This window comes from Triticum dicoccoides, chromosome 7B (genome assembly GCF_002162155.2).
Source record: "Triticum dicoccoides isolate Atlit2015 ecotype Zavitan chromosome 7B, WEW_v2.0, whole genome shotgun sequence".
Classification (NCBI taxonomy): Eukaryota; Viridiplantae; Streptophyta; class Magnoliopsida; order Poales; family Poaceae; genus Triticum; species Triticum dicoccoides.
Window position 1 is genome coordinate 212,616,761 of NC_041393.1, and position 17,602 is coordinate 212,634,362.

Genomic DNA, 17,602 nt, shown 5'->3' on the forward strand with positions numbered 1-17,602 from the left:
CAACGCACCTGGTCCACTTACTCGCTCAAGGGCGACACACCTAGCAAATTTCTGTGGGCATTTTTCATTTGTATCAATATCTGAACCCAAGAAAGTTGCCGAAGCCTTTATGGAATCTGAATGGATTCAAGCCATGCAAGAAGAACTTCAACAGTTTAAGCTGAATAATGTTTGGGAACTTGTCAAGCGCCCCGACCCTCGCAAGTATAACATTATTGGCACTAAATGGATATATCGGAACAAGCAAGATGAGCATGGTCAAGTCGTCAGAAACAAAGCACATCTTGTAGCACAAGGATATACTCAAGTTGAAGAAATTGACTTCGATGAAACATTTGCTCCTGTGGCTAGGCTTGAAGCTATTCGTATACTGCTAGCCTATGCTAATCACCACAACATCTTGCTATATCAAATGGATGTGAAAAGTGCTTTCCTCAATGGCAAGATCGAAGAAGAAGTGTATGTTGCTCAACCACCTGGCTTTGAAGATCCAAAACATCCTGATATGGTGTACAAACTGAACAAAGCACTGTATGGCCTCAAACAAGCTCCTCGCGCTTGGTATGATACAATCAAAGACTTTCTGAAGAGCAAGGGCTTCAAACCTGGATCCCTCGATCCCACACTCTTCATGAAGACATATGATGGTGAACTGTTTGTGTGCCAAATATATGTGGATGACATAAACTTCGGCTGCACCAATCAGAAGTATAGTGATGAGTTTGGATACATGATGCAAGAGCAATATCAGATGTCCATGATGGGTGAGCTGAAGTTCTTCCTTGGTCTTCAAATTTGTCAGCAAAGAAATGGCATCTTCATATCTCAAGAAAAGTACCTCAAAGACTGTCTGAAGAAGTTCGGCATGCAAGATTGCAAAGGGTACATGACTTCAATGCCAGCCAAACATCATCTTGGTCCTGACGACAATGGTAAAGAGTTCGATCAACAGGTATACCGCTCCATGATTGGTTCTTTACTTTACCTATGTGCATCTAGGCCAAATATTATGCTTAGTGTTTGCATGTGTGCTCGATTCCAAGCGGCACCAAAGGAATCACATCACTTAGCTGTGAAGCGAATTCTTAGATATTTGGCTTACACCCCAACACTCAGATTATGGTATCCAAAGGGCTCAAGATTTGATGTGGTTGGATTCTCGGATGCTGATTATGCTGGTGACAAGGTGGATCGCAAGTCAACATTAGGAACATGTCACTTTCTGGGACGATCACTTGTCTGTTGGTCTTCAAAGAAGCAAAACTGTGTATCGCTCTCAACTGCTGAATCTGAATACATTGCTGCTGGATCTTGTTGTGCTCATCTTCTGTGGATGAAGCAAACTCTCAAGGACTATGACATCGATCTGAAGCAAGTCCCTCTCTTCTACGACGACGAAAGCGCCAACAAGATTGCCAACAATCCAGTTCAGCACTCGAAGACAAAGCACATTGAAATTCGTCATCATTTTCTCAGAGATCATGTCATGAAGAAAGATATTGACATCATTCACGTCAATACTGAAGAACAACTAGCAGATATCTTCACAAAGCCCTTGGATGAGAAAAGGTTCTGCAAGTTACGGTGTGAGCAAAATATCTTGGAATCCTCAAATGTCCTGTGATCAGGCACACATCCTAACACTTATGCATGTTGATGACTTAGATGTACAACACACGAAGTAAAGTATATCTTCAATCAATGAAGACTTACATTCTAAGTGTGAATACATTAACGTGGAATTTGACTTCGGAGCGCCATGATAATTGTGCGCCGTGTCTGGGTCTAATACTTCCTATACGGTGGCTAACGCCACCACCAAATATCTTGGTTTGAATTGTTTCACTCATGGCGTTATCGTTGAATATCTTCGCATATTGATTTGTCTTCAACTTTCAACTTATCTTCATGATTTACTTCACTATGTTGAGTTGATTACTTTCTCATATATGTATATACTAGTATTTTGTCCTCTATAGCATTCACTTATAGCTATGTCTTCATTGTTGAATCTTTTGAACTAAGTGAATGTGATCGGACCCTAATCTCTCTATGCTTACTATCTCAAACTCTATCTATCCAAATCATACGAATTCTATTGAAACTGTCGAATGTCTTCTCTGCATCCTTGTCAGCAGAAGACACAGAGACAAAACATCAAGTCCTATTTAAATGATTCATCTTTATTGTCGATATCCGGAGAAGCCGGAACAACCATCCGACAAATTTGGCGGGCGTGGGAACGGGGGACAACTCTGAGTATGTTGCATGCTTGCCACGTGTCCCACGGATGTGAACAGACAGGGGCACCTGCGTAATTGTGCTGTGCCGCACACCTACTTAGAAATACGTGTCCCCTGCGGTAAAGAAAACCTTCTTCCACCTCTCCACCTTGTCAAAACCCTAGCGCCACCGCTAGCTCTCGAAGACGCCGGCGACGAAGCGCTTAGCTGACGCGACTTCTCCGACGCCGTCCTCACGCCGGCCGCGGGCATCGTCCTCTCCGCCGCCGCCGTAGGTGTCCTCCGTCGCCAAGTTAGGGCACGGTGGACTGAACTGCTCGGTCTCCTACTCTATTTTTACCAGCTTTTTGATCCTCAATGATTCATCCAATTTACCAAAATTGGTTTCTTTCTATACAAAGTTAGATCTATTCTGTCTGCATCTCATACTGCCAAGTATATTCACTTAAGCTTCACATCAAGTTAGATTCCTCACTTGTACTTATTCACGGATTTGTACAAATCTGGAACGGACTCTCAACATATAAGTGAATGTCTTCGCAACATGAGGTCAATGTCTTCAAACTGATTTATCTTCAAATCTTCTGAGAATGCATATGATCTCTTCCCCTTCCCTCGCATCTCTAATGCTGTCACAGGTACATGTCCGTGGGAGAATCCCTAGGTTCTCATAGTCTGCATTCGTTTGCAGAATTCTTACAGTAACACATTGATTCTCCTGAAGCCAGTTCCTGTCTGACCAGCAAGCGAAAGCCTTTGAAGCCTTTGAACATATTGAAACCGTTCAGTTTGAAGTTCATGGCTGCAGAGAAATCAGTAAGGAAGGGTGGCAGACAGCGTCGTGGGGGGACTTCAAAGGATCTGCCAGATGACCTTGCAGAAATCTACAAAACAGATCCTGAAGAAGATTACAATCAGCGCAAGACTCGAATCCAATGGATTCGACGCTATTGGGCTGAAGAATGGTTCAAGTACAAGTTCGTCACCCAGGAGTACGCTGAGAAAAATGCTATCAAGAGTCCTTGGGGTGATATTCTCTATCGAGGCCTTCCCCCCAAGAAGAAAGCTGAAGCCATTGCGCAAGAATTCTATCCTTGCATGGTCCGTGGACCACAGGCTGAAGATGCCGACCCATCCTCATTGCTTTGGTGCCGCGATGATGATCTCTTCAAGCGCAACTTCCAGTTTGCACAGGCTTCAGCAAAGGAAACCAAGAAGTCATGGGGATTAGACTTCAATCCTGGTCCCTCTGCTCCCCGGAAAGATGGCACATGTGAAGCTGAAGAAAACATAATTGGCCCCTTTGCAAACCTTGATGGCCTCATCTCATATGTCATGGTACAAGGTGCCAAAGTGGATCATTCTGACAATAATGCTGATTCGGATGAAGCCCCAGCCCCTCCTCCAAGGCCGCAGAAGCCAAAGAAGATTAAGGCTTCATCATCAGCTGCACCTCCAAAAGCTTCTCGTGTGAAGCCACTGGCCACTGCACCTCCTGAAGCCAGTGTGCAGTCTGAAGATCTTTCCCGCATCTCCAAGAAGACGGAGAAGAAAAAGAAAATCGTCAAGAGTACTGATCAGGCTCTGACTCCTACTGCTATTCTGCGTGAAGAGCCCATTGATCTGTCCAGTGATGACGATCTTGCAGATGATGCTCTTGAGCAACTGATAAAGAGCAAGGAAGAAGCTGAGATCTTCAACAACTTGCCTCTCTTTGATGTGGCCGTCATCCATAACTTCATTGATGAATGGTTTGACACACCAAATCTCAGCTTTGATGATCTGCAACTTCCAATTGGCCTCAGCGTCGCCTTCAATGGCGCCATTGCTTCTGAGCTATCTATTGCTCAGCGCATCGTCGAACTGAAGTACAAGATTGACTATGAAAAGGCTCAGTTCAAGAAGCATGTGGCCAATCTCAGTGTGCAAGATGTCAAGAACTTCAAGATCATGCTACACGGGCTCAAAGAGGCGTTTCACAAGAAGCGTGAAGAAGCTCGAGGCTCTCGTGAGCGCATGAAAAATCTGGCTGACAAGTGTGTGCTTGCCTACAATGAGGCTGAGAAGCGCAAGGCTCTTGGTCATCCTGGCATAGACCCCAGGATGGTTGCAAAGAAGAAGAAGAAATCGACTGTCCAACCTGCACCTTCAAGGCAGGATGAACCTCGCATTATCTTCCCAAGCAGCATGACTGGCTCGAAGCCAAAAGTCACGTCAACCGCTTCAGAACAGAAGAAGACGAGGGCTGCAGAGGCTGAAGCCAGAAAAAGAAAAACCCCCGAAGCCTCTGATGCTGCTCCCTCCAAGAAGAAGCGCAAGATCAAGAAGAGTCGGGCTGCTCCCACAGAGCCCCTTGTTGTTGAACCCATCTCAGTGGTTCGTCCTGCATCCGCTACCCAAGAACTTCGCATGACTGTTCATGAGCCTGCTTCCACAGAGGCTCCTGAAGCTGAAGAGATTCCAGTAGTCGATCCCATCACTGCGGAAGACATTGGTCATCATGACAATGTTGAAGATGATGAAGTTCTTCCTCAAATTGAATACAATGTGGTATCATCGCTTGTTCGTACAAACAGCGAAATCATCAGCATTGGTCGTCCTTTGACGCCAATTGCTCAGGATGCTTCATGGGCTGATCGCCCACAAGAACAAGATTCCCCCAGTACTCCCCAACAACAAGTCACACCATCCGTGCAAATTGAAGAGGATGAGGACCTGCCCACTCTATCTCCTAAGGCGTCGCCTGTACTACAAAGGCTTCATAAATGACCAAGGCCTCAAGTCCCTCTTCCGAGCATTCCAAAAGGAGAAGTGCACCATCAACCTGTTGCACATCAAGTGTTTTCAGAAGCCACTCCTGATGTGAATGTCTCCGAGTCTGAAGCACCAGCTGCTGAAGAAAATCCGGCTGCATCAGCCGATGACGAACATCAAGAAGAACGTGTCCCTACTCCCCCCATTCCAGAAGAAGAAGTTCATGAAGTGAACGTGTCTGTGCCTGACCCTCCAGCTCAGCAAGTGGAGGTTGAAAACCTTGAGGCTGCCACCACCAACACCAATGAAGCCACTGACATAGTCATGGCTGAAGCCAATGTGGAGCCTGTCCCAAGCACCATACCAGAAGTCAATGCTGACAATGCTCCTGAAGCTTCTGTTGTGCAGCCCGAAGCCACTGTTGCTGCCACTGCTCCTGTTCCGCCACCAAGGCCCTATACAATCAAGCAAGCATACAACCATGGCGAGCTAATCACAGTAAGATGGCCCGTTCTGGCCCCTCCGCCTAATGTCTCTGGTCCTCAATTTGACTATCACATTGAGCATAGGCCTCAGGTCCAGAAGCCAAAGCCAAGACTGCCAAGGTTTCCAGGTACTGCCACATCTGTCGGGTCTTTCAATGCAAATGGCGTCAAGAGCCACAACACATTCTTTGACAGCTCCAAGAACCCCTACACAAGGCCAAGAATATCATCAGATCGGTTCTGGAGTCATCAGCAACGAAGCTATTACTCCTGTGTTCTGTATGATCAAGGGCGCATTTTCCCTCATAGGCGCCTCGACACTGAAGCCATTACTGGACTGCCCTGCTTAGAAGAAGCACTTGACTGCTTTCGTGATGCTGGCCTGCTCAGTTTTGTCACAGACAAAGAACATTGGAATGAAGAGCTATTGCTTCAATTCTATGCTACACTCCACATTCGCGGTTATAACAGAGATACGAAGACATGGGTTCTCGAGTGGATGACAGGAAATGTTCATCATGAAGCCAAAGCTCTCGACATCATTGAGCTTACAGGCCTATCCACTCCCGGAGAGCTCTATGAACCTGGTTGTCAAAACCACCGCAATGCTCTGGAGAGCATCTTCCATAAGCCTGAACCCAATATGAGCCAGGTGTTGAGCATGATGAAGCCTTTGCCACATGATGCTGAATATCTAAAGGAGTTCTTTGTTGATGACCTTGAGTATCTGCCACGCACCATATATCACATCATCAGGCGGACTCTATGGCCTATCAAAGGACATTCATCAGCTGCAAAACTTGAAGGAGCCATGAAGACATTGGTCTTTTACATTCTCAATGGCATTAGCTTCAATGCGCAAGATTTCTTCATCAGGCAACTGGCTGCATCTGGATCTGACCTCTTCGGACTGAAATTCTATGCTCCATGGGTCATGCGCCTCATCAAGCGACACTCTGCTGTCAACTATCAACCATCTGCTCGCAATCATGTGATCTTCCTACTAGAGGTTGATATGTCAGTTGAAGCCATATACACTGAACCTTCCAAGAAGCCTCTTTGTCTTCAGAATGCTGAACATCAAAGCTTTACTCAGCCTATGGAAGGAGTCCAAGTTGTTACGCGTGTCTATCCGATGGCTGGAAATCTTCGTCTACCTCATCGAGCATCAACTGAAGCCACTGCGAGCACCATTGCTCAAAGGCCTCGGAAGCGCTCTCGGGTCCTAAATGACTGAGAACTTCTTGTGCCCTGCATCAGAAGCAAGATAAGCATTATTTTTGGCTCAAGCGTCAGATGCAAAGCCTCTTGGTGGATGTAAATCGCATTCGCAACCTTTCCACCAAGAATGCTTTTGTCGCTCATGAAACTTGTCGGCGATCATGGAAGACTTTGACCCTGCTCAGTGCTGAAGCAGATCTTCAAGATGATGGCTTCACTGAAAGATTCAAGTTTGACTCCACTCCTCCACGGAATGCTGTCCTACGAAGAACTCCATCTCTTGAAGACTCTGACTATTCTTCCTCCGCGGCAACTGTCAATGCCAATGTGATCGATGGTGAAGACGATGCAACTTCACCGCCTCCTACTTCTACATGCATCGACACTGCACCAAGTTCGTTTGCACCGCCAACCAACAACGACAACCCTGCTGTTTCACCTACTCATCAAGAGGACGAGTAGATGCTCTATGTCTTCAAACCTTTTTGGTCATTACTGACAAAAGGGGGAGAAGCATATGAGTTGATAGTCTTCAAGCGGGTTCATAAGGGCGGTTGCTTTATATTTTTGCCTAGTGCTTACAACTCTTGCTTTTGATACACTTCGTTATTTGAGTTGTAACACTTAAACTTGATGGTCGTCTGCTACTTATTTGCGTTTTCCACGTGCGATGATAACTTCCGCACTTAGATCATTCTGCAGACGTCCATTTTTCATTATGCATGTCATTCTCTTATCTATATCATTTCATGCATGATGAATTATCTTCATAAGTTGAAGAGGAGCTCCACAAGTACAACCTTCCATGTGCATTTGCATTCCAAAAGCAAAATATTTATATGCACATCTTCAGTGGGAGCCCTTGCCACTTATGAAGACAATACGCTATCCTTTACAATTTCACATACTTCCTTCCCGTTGAAAACTTCAACCAGTTTGTCATCAATCACCAAAAAGGCGGAGATTGTAAGTGCATCTAGTGCCACCCATAGTTGGTTTTGGAGTATTGACGACAAAGTTGGTTGAGGGACTAATGCGTTTGTGAGAATTGCAGGATAACGCAGGTTGTGTCCCTAAATGATTCGGTTTACCTACCGGAGATGACCCCTAAAAATGTATGAAGACATTGAAGACAATGGTGGTGTGTTAAGATATTCAGACGGAAGTCTATGACATGAGAAGACATTGAGTGAAGACTATGGAACGCGAAGACTGAGTTGTTTCGCTGTTTCCTTTTCTTCTTTGTTGAGTCATAGGAACCACCGTACTGTTAAGTGGGGTCCAAGTGAACTAAGTCAGAGTTACTGAAGTGATGCTCAACCCAAATCCTATGTCTTCGAGCGAATACAATGAGAGCAAATCTTATCCAGAGCTGGATGAGTCAGCTTTGCTTGTAGCCCAAGTAAAGTTGTCGTGTGTGTTTGAAATCTGACCGTTAGAACACGTGTCAGTTCCTTAGTGACCCAGGGTCATTTCGGACATATCAGGTCGGGTTGCCTTGTGGCTATAAATAGCCCACCCCCTACACCATAAATTGGTGGCTGCTCAGAGTTAGTTTACGGCTTTTGTCGTTTTGAGAGCAACCCACCTCGAAGCCTTTGAGAGAGAAATCCCTGCGAGGACAAAGCCCAAACACCCAGAGCCAAAGAGTGTTAGGCATCACTGAAGTCTTTCAGTCTGTGTGACCTGAAGACTTATTACACTTGAGGACTGTGTATCCTCCAGCCGGTTAGGCATCACGTTCTGAGCATCCAAGAGTCATTGTGGATTGCCGGGTGAACGAAATCTGTGAAGGTTCGGAAGTCTACCTTGAAGACTTACCAGAGTGATTGGGCGAGGATTGTGTGTCCTTAGCTCAAGCGGAATAAGGTGAAGACGCGGTCTTCTGAGTTGAATCTCAGCCTCCCGAGAATATTACATCTACAGTAACTGAACTTGACTCTAGGGTTCACTTTGGTCACTGTATTCACGAAATCGCAAGTTACGGTCACCGGGCTTGCTGAACCGGGTCATTATACGGTAACCCATACCGTTTCGGCTCGTATCGGCCCGATTTGACCAGAAAACCGCTTTGACTCGCCAGCTGGACATGACACGTCGATAGAAATTAAAGAAGCGAGCAGCGACCGAGCTTCAGGCAGTTTGACTGGGATGATGTGATAGAGTTTCCTGTAGCAGACCTGCCTACTGTTGTTAGTCCTATCAAACCAATTCAGATCATTAAGGAGGAATCACTAGAGAAGCATAACCAGAAGATTCAGCAGGATTTATTGGACAAGAAAATTAAGGAGGAAGCAGTGCAAAATATGAAGTGTAAGTTTGTCACTCATGTCACCATTGCAGATGATGCAGACCTAGCAGAAGAAGAAGCTGCAGGTGAAGCTGCAAAAGAAGCACTTGCAGAGCAAGCAACAGAAGAAGCAGTTGCAGATCAAGCAGTAGGGCAGAATTATGCACCAGAAGTTGCAGAGCAAGCAACAGAAGAAGTAGATGCACAACAAGCAGCAGAAGAAGCAATTGTAGATGAGGAGGAAGATGTGGAGCAGAGTGAAGAGGATAGCTCTGTTGCATATGACAGTGAAGGGGAAGTTTCTGATGCTGAAGTAAATGGGAGTGAACAAGGATCAACTGCACATGTTCAGTTAGTTCTTGTCAGTGTTCAACAGTCAAATGCATGTTATCAAATGTAAAATGTCTGATCAGTTCATGCCATATAATAACATTTTCCACTTCTGATCAGTTCATGCCAAAATGTCTGATCTCTAATTTGCAACAGCAAAATTATCTCCACAAAGATTACTGGCACAAAGGTTTGTATTACCACTCACATCAAACAACACAAAAGTCTACTTCTCACTTAGTGCAACAATTGCTAACATTGACAGCACTCACATCCTAACTAGAACTAACACTAACACAAAGAGAATTGCAAATAGCAGGACAACTACTATCTTCATTACAGCAACCAAGTCTGTAACATCTCCTGGAAGTGATTTTAGTAGCAGCAGCATCTTCATCATATCTTTAGGATCCACTTCTGTCGTGTTCTTCTTTTTCTTCATCTCTACTACTTTACTATCCACAGATTCACCTCTCAGATGTCCATGTTTCTTCAAATAATCAATATAACTAGCTTCCCAGTGCCAAAAGTTGCAAGGTTGCTTCCCTACCTATTTGACAAAATCAAGAACATATCTCAAAATCAAATCAAGAACCAATCTGAAAATCAAATGAAAAGGGAAGCAGAGTTAACAACAACATCCAGTCAATGTTCTTGTACTAACCTTATGATTCATACACTTGTATAAGATCCACCCAGGATGCTTTTCAGTGGTGGACTCAAACCACCTAATCTGGCGAATCTTGCAATCGGGGCATTGGATCAAAGGGAGCCAACCCGCACCGGCCCCTCGATGAGCTACCCGCACCGGACATGGCGGCCGAAACCAATTTGTCGCCGCAATTTGACGAGAGGTAAGGGGAGCAGAGGATGCAACTGTTGGATTCGCGCGAGAAGGGAGGAGATGAGAGATTACAGGCGGATTCGAGCGCTAGGGATTTAGCAGGCGGATGAGGGGAACGAGAGGGGAATCGGCTGAGAAGAAACCCTCGACGTGTCCTGTACAGCTGGCAAGTCCAAGTGTTTTTTTTGTCAATTTGGTCCATGTGCACATAATACGAGCCGAAACGGTATGGGTTACCGTATAGTGACCCGGTTCAGCAAGCCCGTTGACCGTAAATCGCGATTTCATGAATACAGTGACCAAAGTGAACCCTAGAGTCAAGTTCAGTTACTGTAGATGTAATTTTCTCCAGCCTCCCTAACCAGACGTACAGTTGTCACATCAACTGGAACTGGTCCAACAAATCCTGTGTCTTCAACAAGTGACTGGTTCTATCTCTTCCCTCCTTTACTTTGAGTTTGTCTTCGTGAAGTCATTACTTATCTGTCTTATCTGTTTGACTTCATTGCTTGACTACTATTGTTGATTGGCTTCATACTATCTTCCATCCTGATCCTTACTACCTTGCTGCTATTAGTCTTCGTACGTTAACACTATTGCATACTTGACTATGGTTTGCTTGTTGTAGTTTATCTTCCGCTGCATATCAATTAGGTCGTTTCTATTGTTTGTCTTCGAAACTTCCACGTTTTGAAGACTTGGATAAAAATGGCCTATTCACCCCCCTCTAGTCGATAACTAGCACTTTCAGTCCTCTATAGTTGCAACTCTCTCTCTCTCTCTCTCTCTCTCTCTCTCTCTCGCTCTCTCTCTCTCTCTCTCTCTCTCTCGCTCTCTCTCTTCTCCACCAACCTTCTTTCTCGGACGCTCTCTCGCTTCCTAGCATGCACACTATCTCTCCTTCTCTCCACATGCATTTATAGGTCGATCTCTTTTGCACACACATTGTATCTTGCTCTCTAGCCATATATACATACTCCAACTCACGCCATATAGCAGGTCAAGTAGTCCTGTCAAAATCATGTACATGTACGTACAGACACGCTACAAAAAATACAACCACGTACATACATATGGGCGGGGTCTCAGATGCGTACTTGCATATATGGCCAGGGCTCGTGTACATAGAGAGCCAACGTGGCAGAGGCAACAGACAGCTACACTAGACGGTGGGTGCACACAACAACAACGTCTTGTTCATCGGCATCCAACCGACTGGATCGAAATAGACAAAACAACGTCTTGTTATCTGGAGCCAACCAACTAGATCGAAACGGTATCCTATTTATTAGGAGACAACCGGCTGGGTCGAAACAGACAAAACATGGTCATGTCCATCCAGTGGTAACCGCCTATGGTCGAAACAGGATACTGTTCATCGCAAGGAATGTGGTGTACCACGGAACGGCCTCCACGGGCTACTATTCAACCACCGCCTACGGCCTCCACGGGGTCCTGTTCATCCATCCTCAACTGGCTAGGGTGTGGCATACTACAAAACGGCCTCCTTAGGATCCTCTTTATCCAGCACCAATCACCTACTACCACGGGGTTCTATTCATCCACACCCAACCGGCTGGGATGTGGCATACTGCGGCACAACCTCCTCTAGGTCCTGATCAACTGCCTACTACCACGGGATCATGTTCATCCACCCCAACCGGCTGTGGTAGGGCATATGTGCACGCGGCAACAATGGGGACTATTCATCCAAAACCAACCAACCGGCTAAATAAACACGTCATGCGCAAGGGGTTGTATCGATGCAACCGGCTACAAGTCTTAACTCGATCAACATACCGCGTGCGTGGTAGCAACGGTACTGTTCATCCAAAACCAACCAACCGACTAGGTCAATTCATGTCTCGCAGGGGGCTCGATACAACACATCGATCAACCGGGCCAGCAAACTACATACGTGCACGAGTCTTGCTCTCATCGATCGCTCGAGTTGAGTAAGCAGTGAAGAGACTGGTCACTCAAGTTCAGTTAGCAGCAAATAGATCGCTCGGGTTTAGTAGTAGTGTGAGGGATCAATCGGTTGGGTGCAGTAAGCAGCGTGCTCAATCTCTCGGGTTCAGTAGTGCGAGGGATTTCTTGCATTCAGTGTAGTGGGAGGGACCGATCGCTCGGGTTCAGTAAGTCAAGGGATCGATCGGTCGGGTTCAGTAAGCAATGAGCTTGCTTGAGTTCAGTTAGTAAATGGGTCGCACACGCGTGCGTATGATAGGAACGCGCAAACCACACTACATTGCTCAGGCCCGACCACCCACCGGTTGCCTACCATATACCAGGAAATCCCCTAAAATTTCCTCGCCCTCCTTCTTGATGATTTTTTATGTCATGGGTGACCCAAAGAATGTCATGCGTGTCTGCCTCAGGCACGCCCAGGACGAAAAGCTCATTTTCTGTCATAATGTTTTGTCATAGAAGTAGGAGCACACCACATATGTGATGATACATATTTTTATCACAATTATCGTCATGGAAATGTCACTTCCATGATAGTTCGGACCATAATGTCATGGATGTGTCTTTTTTTAGTGGTGCCACACATGTTTGTTCTACTTTTCCTTGGTTATATGACTATGAGACATGCATGACGCCTAAATATTTACCCATTTTCTTGGATGTGTGGATGGCGACACAATGATCTTTGGGTTCACCATGCCGTGTAGTGAGTGATGTAGGGTGTTGGCATGTGGTGTTGCCTAGTGGATGTGTGCATCACATGACACAGAGGCCAGTGATTATCCTCCTTTACGAATAAGTGGGGCGTCACATGAAGGACATATGCCCTAGAGGCAGTAATAAAGTTGTTATTTTATATTTCCTTATTCATGATAAAGGTTTATTATTCATGCTAGAATTGTATTGACCGGAAACATTAATACATGTGTGAATACATAAACAAACACCGTGTCCCTAGTGAGCCTCTACTTGACTAGCTCATTGATCAAAGATGGTTAAGGTTTCCTAACCATGGACATCAGTTGTCATTTGATAACGGGATCACATCATTAGGAGAATGATGTCATGGACAAGACCTATGATAGCCTGGCTTATTAGGGATGATAGAATACTCATATCAATAAGGAATTCCTTCTTTTCCGGGAGCCCATTTGGAAAGAACTCCAAAGTTAAGCGTGCTTAGCTTGGGGTAATTTCAGGATGGGTGACCGACCAGGAAGTTGCTCCCGGGTGCGCACGAGTGAGGACAAAGTGCGCAGAAAAGACTAGTATTGATCTATGGGGCCAGTCTAGATCCCGCTAGGAGTAACGACCACCGGCGGGTGTGTACATGGTGTTACAAGTTGGTATGAGAGCCGACCCTCGCGGTTACACGGATGATTGCGTACATGTGCGCGGTCATGTTGGTCATGATGTTTGTGACCCGTTTTGGCATACAACATGGCACATGTGCTGACTGGATGCATAGATGTATGTGCCAAGAGGGAACGTTCCTGTGGCCCGACGAGAACATCGGTTCCTCTGAGTGGGGGTGTATGTGATAGCCTGGCTTAATAGGGATGATAGACTACTCATATCAATAAGAAATTCCTTCTTTTCCGGGAGCCCATTCGGAAAGAACTCCAAAGTTAAGCGTGCTTATCTTGGGGTAATTTCAGGATGGGTGACCAACCGGGAAGATGCTCCTAGGTGCGCACGAGTGAGGACAAAGTGCGCATAAAAGACTAGTATTGATCTGCGGGGCTAGTCTAGATCCCGCCAGGAGTAACGACCACCGGCGGGTGTGTCCAGGGCATTACAAGACCCATCCGTTAGCTTAGCATAATGATTGTTCAGTTTTATTGCTATTGCTTTCTTCATGTCAAATACATATTTCTTCGACTATGAGATTATGAAACTCTTGGATACCGGAGGAATGCCTTGTGTGCTATCAAACGTCACAACGTAACTGGGTGATTATAAATATTCTCTACAGGTATCTCCAAAGGTGTTTGTTGAGTTGGCATAGATCGAGATTAGGATTTGTCACTCCGAGTATCGGAGAGGTGTCTCTGGGCCCTCTCGGTAATGCACATCATAATAAGCCTTGCAAGCAAAGTGACTAATGAGTTAGTTGTAGGATGATGTATTATGGAACGAGCAAAGAGACATGCCGGTAACAAGATTGAACTAGGTATGTTGTCATAACGGTTCGACTGATAAAGATCTTCGTAGAATATGTAGGTGACAATATGGGCATCCAGGTTCCGCCATCGGTTATTGACCGAAGAGGTGTCTTGGTCATGTCTACATAGTTCTCGAACCCGTAGGGTCCGCACGCTTAATGTTCGATGATGATCACTACAAGAAATATGTCAACTAGTGACCTTCTGTCAGTGACCCTAGAAGAATTGGTCATAGATCTATGACCATTTCAGACCAATTGGTCAACAGCTGTTCGGGGGGCTCCAAACCCTAAACCATTGCGACCATTTCGGTCAGAAAGGTCGTAATTTCCTTACATGAAATGGTCACAAAGCAAACGGTGCTAGTCCGCTGCCTTATTTCTAGTTGTTAATTACCAATATAGATGGTCATAGCCTTGTAGATTATGGTGGGTTGTGATGACTAGGCGCCATCTCATCAGTTTTACCTATGTGTCATGTCCATGTGGCAGTTTTTGCCCTAGGTTGTGAAGCAACCTATATTTCTGTTATTCCAAAAATTCCCAAAAAATTCTCATAAATGTTTTGGATCATATCTTCATCAAATATGTCAAAAATATTCCTTGGCTAGTTCAAAAATAATTCGAAAATATTAATTTTCCTATTCTGTTCAGAGCAGCACTTTGTGAAGGAAGTACCACTTTGGCATGTCCAAGTGGTATCCATTTTCTACAGTGCTTTCCTATGCCGAAATAAGCATCCTCCACCAAATGACAGCTCAATCCATTCATTATTTTGAGCCCAGCTTCAACATTCGTATTTATGTCCAGTGTGGTACTTTGTAAAGCAAGTACCACCTAGGCTCCTCCTTTTGAGGTGAAAATTTGTGAAGACGGTCTTCTTAGTAACCAATCATCTTCAGCCAAAACTCACGCCCATTAGCCATGTGCATTTCCCGTACCGCAAATCAAACACTTGGCTGCTTATTCATGTTTGAGCATCGATCGGTCTCCTCGTGAGAATCTTATGTTGTGATTTTCTTCCTAGCACCTACCTGGGGAGTTCCCAACCCACTAGACATTCCTAGGCCGCCCAGAACACATGGCAACACCACGGTCACGCGGTGACCACGCGGCGGGCATGCGAGCTTACGCGCTCTAGAGTTGGGGCCCTCGGCCACCGTCCAAACCTCGATGTCTCGGCATAAAACCATGTATTTCTGATTAAATAGATACTTATGTACCTAGAAATTATTTTTGGAAAAATAAAGAGCAAACTATGAGGCAGCTGCAGTTCAAATTTGACCCGTTTCCAACTGAATCGACGGCAATTTGTCTTTTTCACCAGAAGTGGATCAAAACTTTTTTCACCCAACCATTTTCTCAATTGTGCATTATATATGTCCTAGTATTTTATAAAAATTATTTGGTCCATTTTTGCAACAATTATTTGGTAGGTCCTTCACAAAAAACCCTCCTTTTGGGCACTCGGAAAATGAAAAATGAATTTTCCGTGCAAAGAAAATGAAAACTTCCTTAGGCAACATTGTTTGGAATTCCAAGATGCACCCTTGTGCACAATATGAGATCACTTGAACAAACTATGCCATGAATGTGGCCATAAGATTGATCATTTGGCTTGAAAGCCATGAATCTTCACGCATGATAGCTCATTTCTGAGAACACTTTTTTAAAATACTTACCGTATTACAAGTTTATTATTTTTCTTGGAAACTTGGTCACATATAATGACACAATGTGAAGGTTTTTCAATTTTTTGTTTTTTTTTGAATTTTTTATGCCCGTTTCAAAATGTGGTCAAAACGGCGGGCTCGACCGTTCCTAGCTAGTGGTTGAATCTTGGAATTTTTTTGGTGTTTCTATGATTAAATAGATACTTATGTACCTAGAAATGATTTTTGGAAAAAATAAAGAGCAAACTATGAGGCAACTACAGTTCAAATTTGACCCGTTTCCAACTAAATCGACGGCAATTTGTCTTTTTCACCAAAGGTAGATCAAAACTTTTTTCACCCAACCATTTTGTAAATTGTGCATTATATATGTCCTAGTATTTTATAAAAATGATTTGGTCCATTTTTGCAACAATTATTTGGTAGGTCCTTCACAAAAAACCCTCGTTTTGGGCACTCAGAAAATGAAAAATAAATTTCCGTGCAAAGAAAATGAAAACTTCCTTAGGCAACATTGTTTGGAATTCCAAGATGCACCCTTGTGCACAATATGAGATCATTTGAACAAACTATGCCATGAATGTGGCCATAAGATTGATCATTTGGCTTGAAAGCCATGAATCTTCACGCATGATAGCTCATTTCTGAGAACACTTTTTTAAAATACTTACTCTATTACAAGTTTATTATTTTTCTTGGAAACTTGGTCACATATAATGACACAATGCGAAGGTTTTTCAATTTTTTGTTTTTTTTGAATTTTTTATGCCCGTTTCAAAATGCGGTCAAAACGGCGGGCTCGACCGTTCCTAGCTAGTGGTTGAATCTTGGAATTTTTTTGGTGTTTCTATGATTAAATAGATACTTATGTACCTAGAAATGATTTTTGGAAAAAATAAAGAGCAAACTATGAGGCAGCTACAGTTCAAATTTGACCCGTTTCCAACTAAATCGACAACAATTTGTCTTTTTCACCAAAGGTAGATCAAAACTTTTTTCACCCAACCATTTTGTAAATTGTGCATTATATATGTCCTAGTATATTATAAAAATGATTTGGTCCATTTTTGCAACAATTATTTGGTAGGTCCTTCACAAAAAAACCCTCGTTTTGGGCACTCAGAAAATGAAAAATAAATTTCCGTGCAAAGAAAATGAAAACTTCCTTAGGCAACATTGTTTGGAATTCCAAGATGCACCCTTGTGCACAATATGAGATCATTTGAACAAACTATGCCATGAATGTGGCCATAAGATTGATCATTTGGCTTGAAAGCCATGAATCTTCACGCATGATAGCTCATTTCTGAGAACACTTTTTTAAAATAATTTCCGTATTACAAGTTTATTATTTTTACTGGAAACTTGGTCACATATAATGACACAATGCGAAGGTTTTCCAATTTTTTGATTTTGTTTGAATTTTTTATGCCCGTTTCAAAATGCGGTCAAAACGGCGGGCTTGACCGTTCCTAGCTAGTGGTTGAATCTTGGAATTTTTTTGGTGTTTCTATGATTAAATAGATACTTATGTACCTAGAAATGATTTTTGGAAAAAAATAAAGAGCAAACTATGAGGCAGCTACAGTTCAAATTTGACCCGTTTCCAACTGAATCGACGGCAATT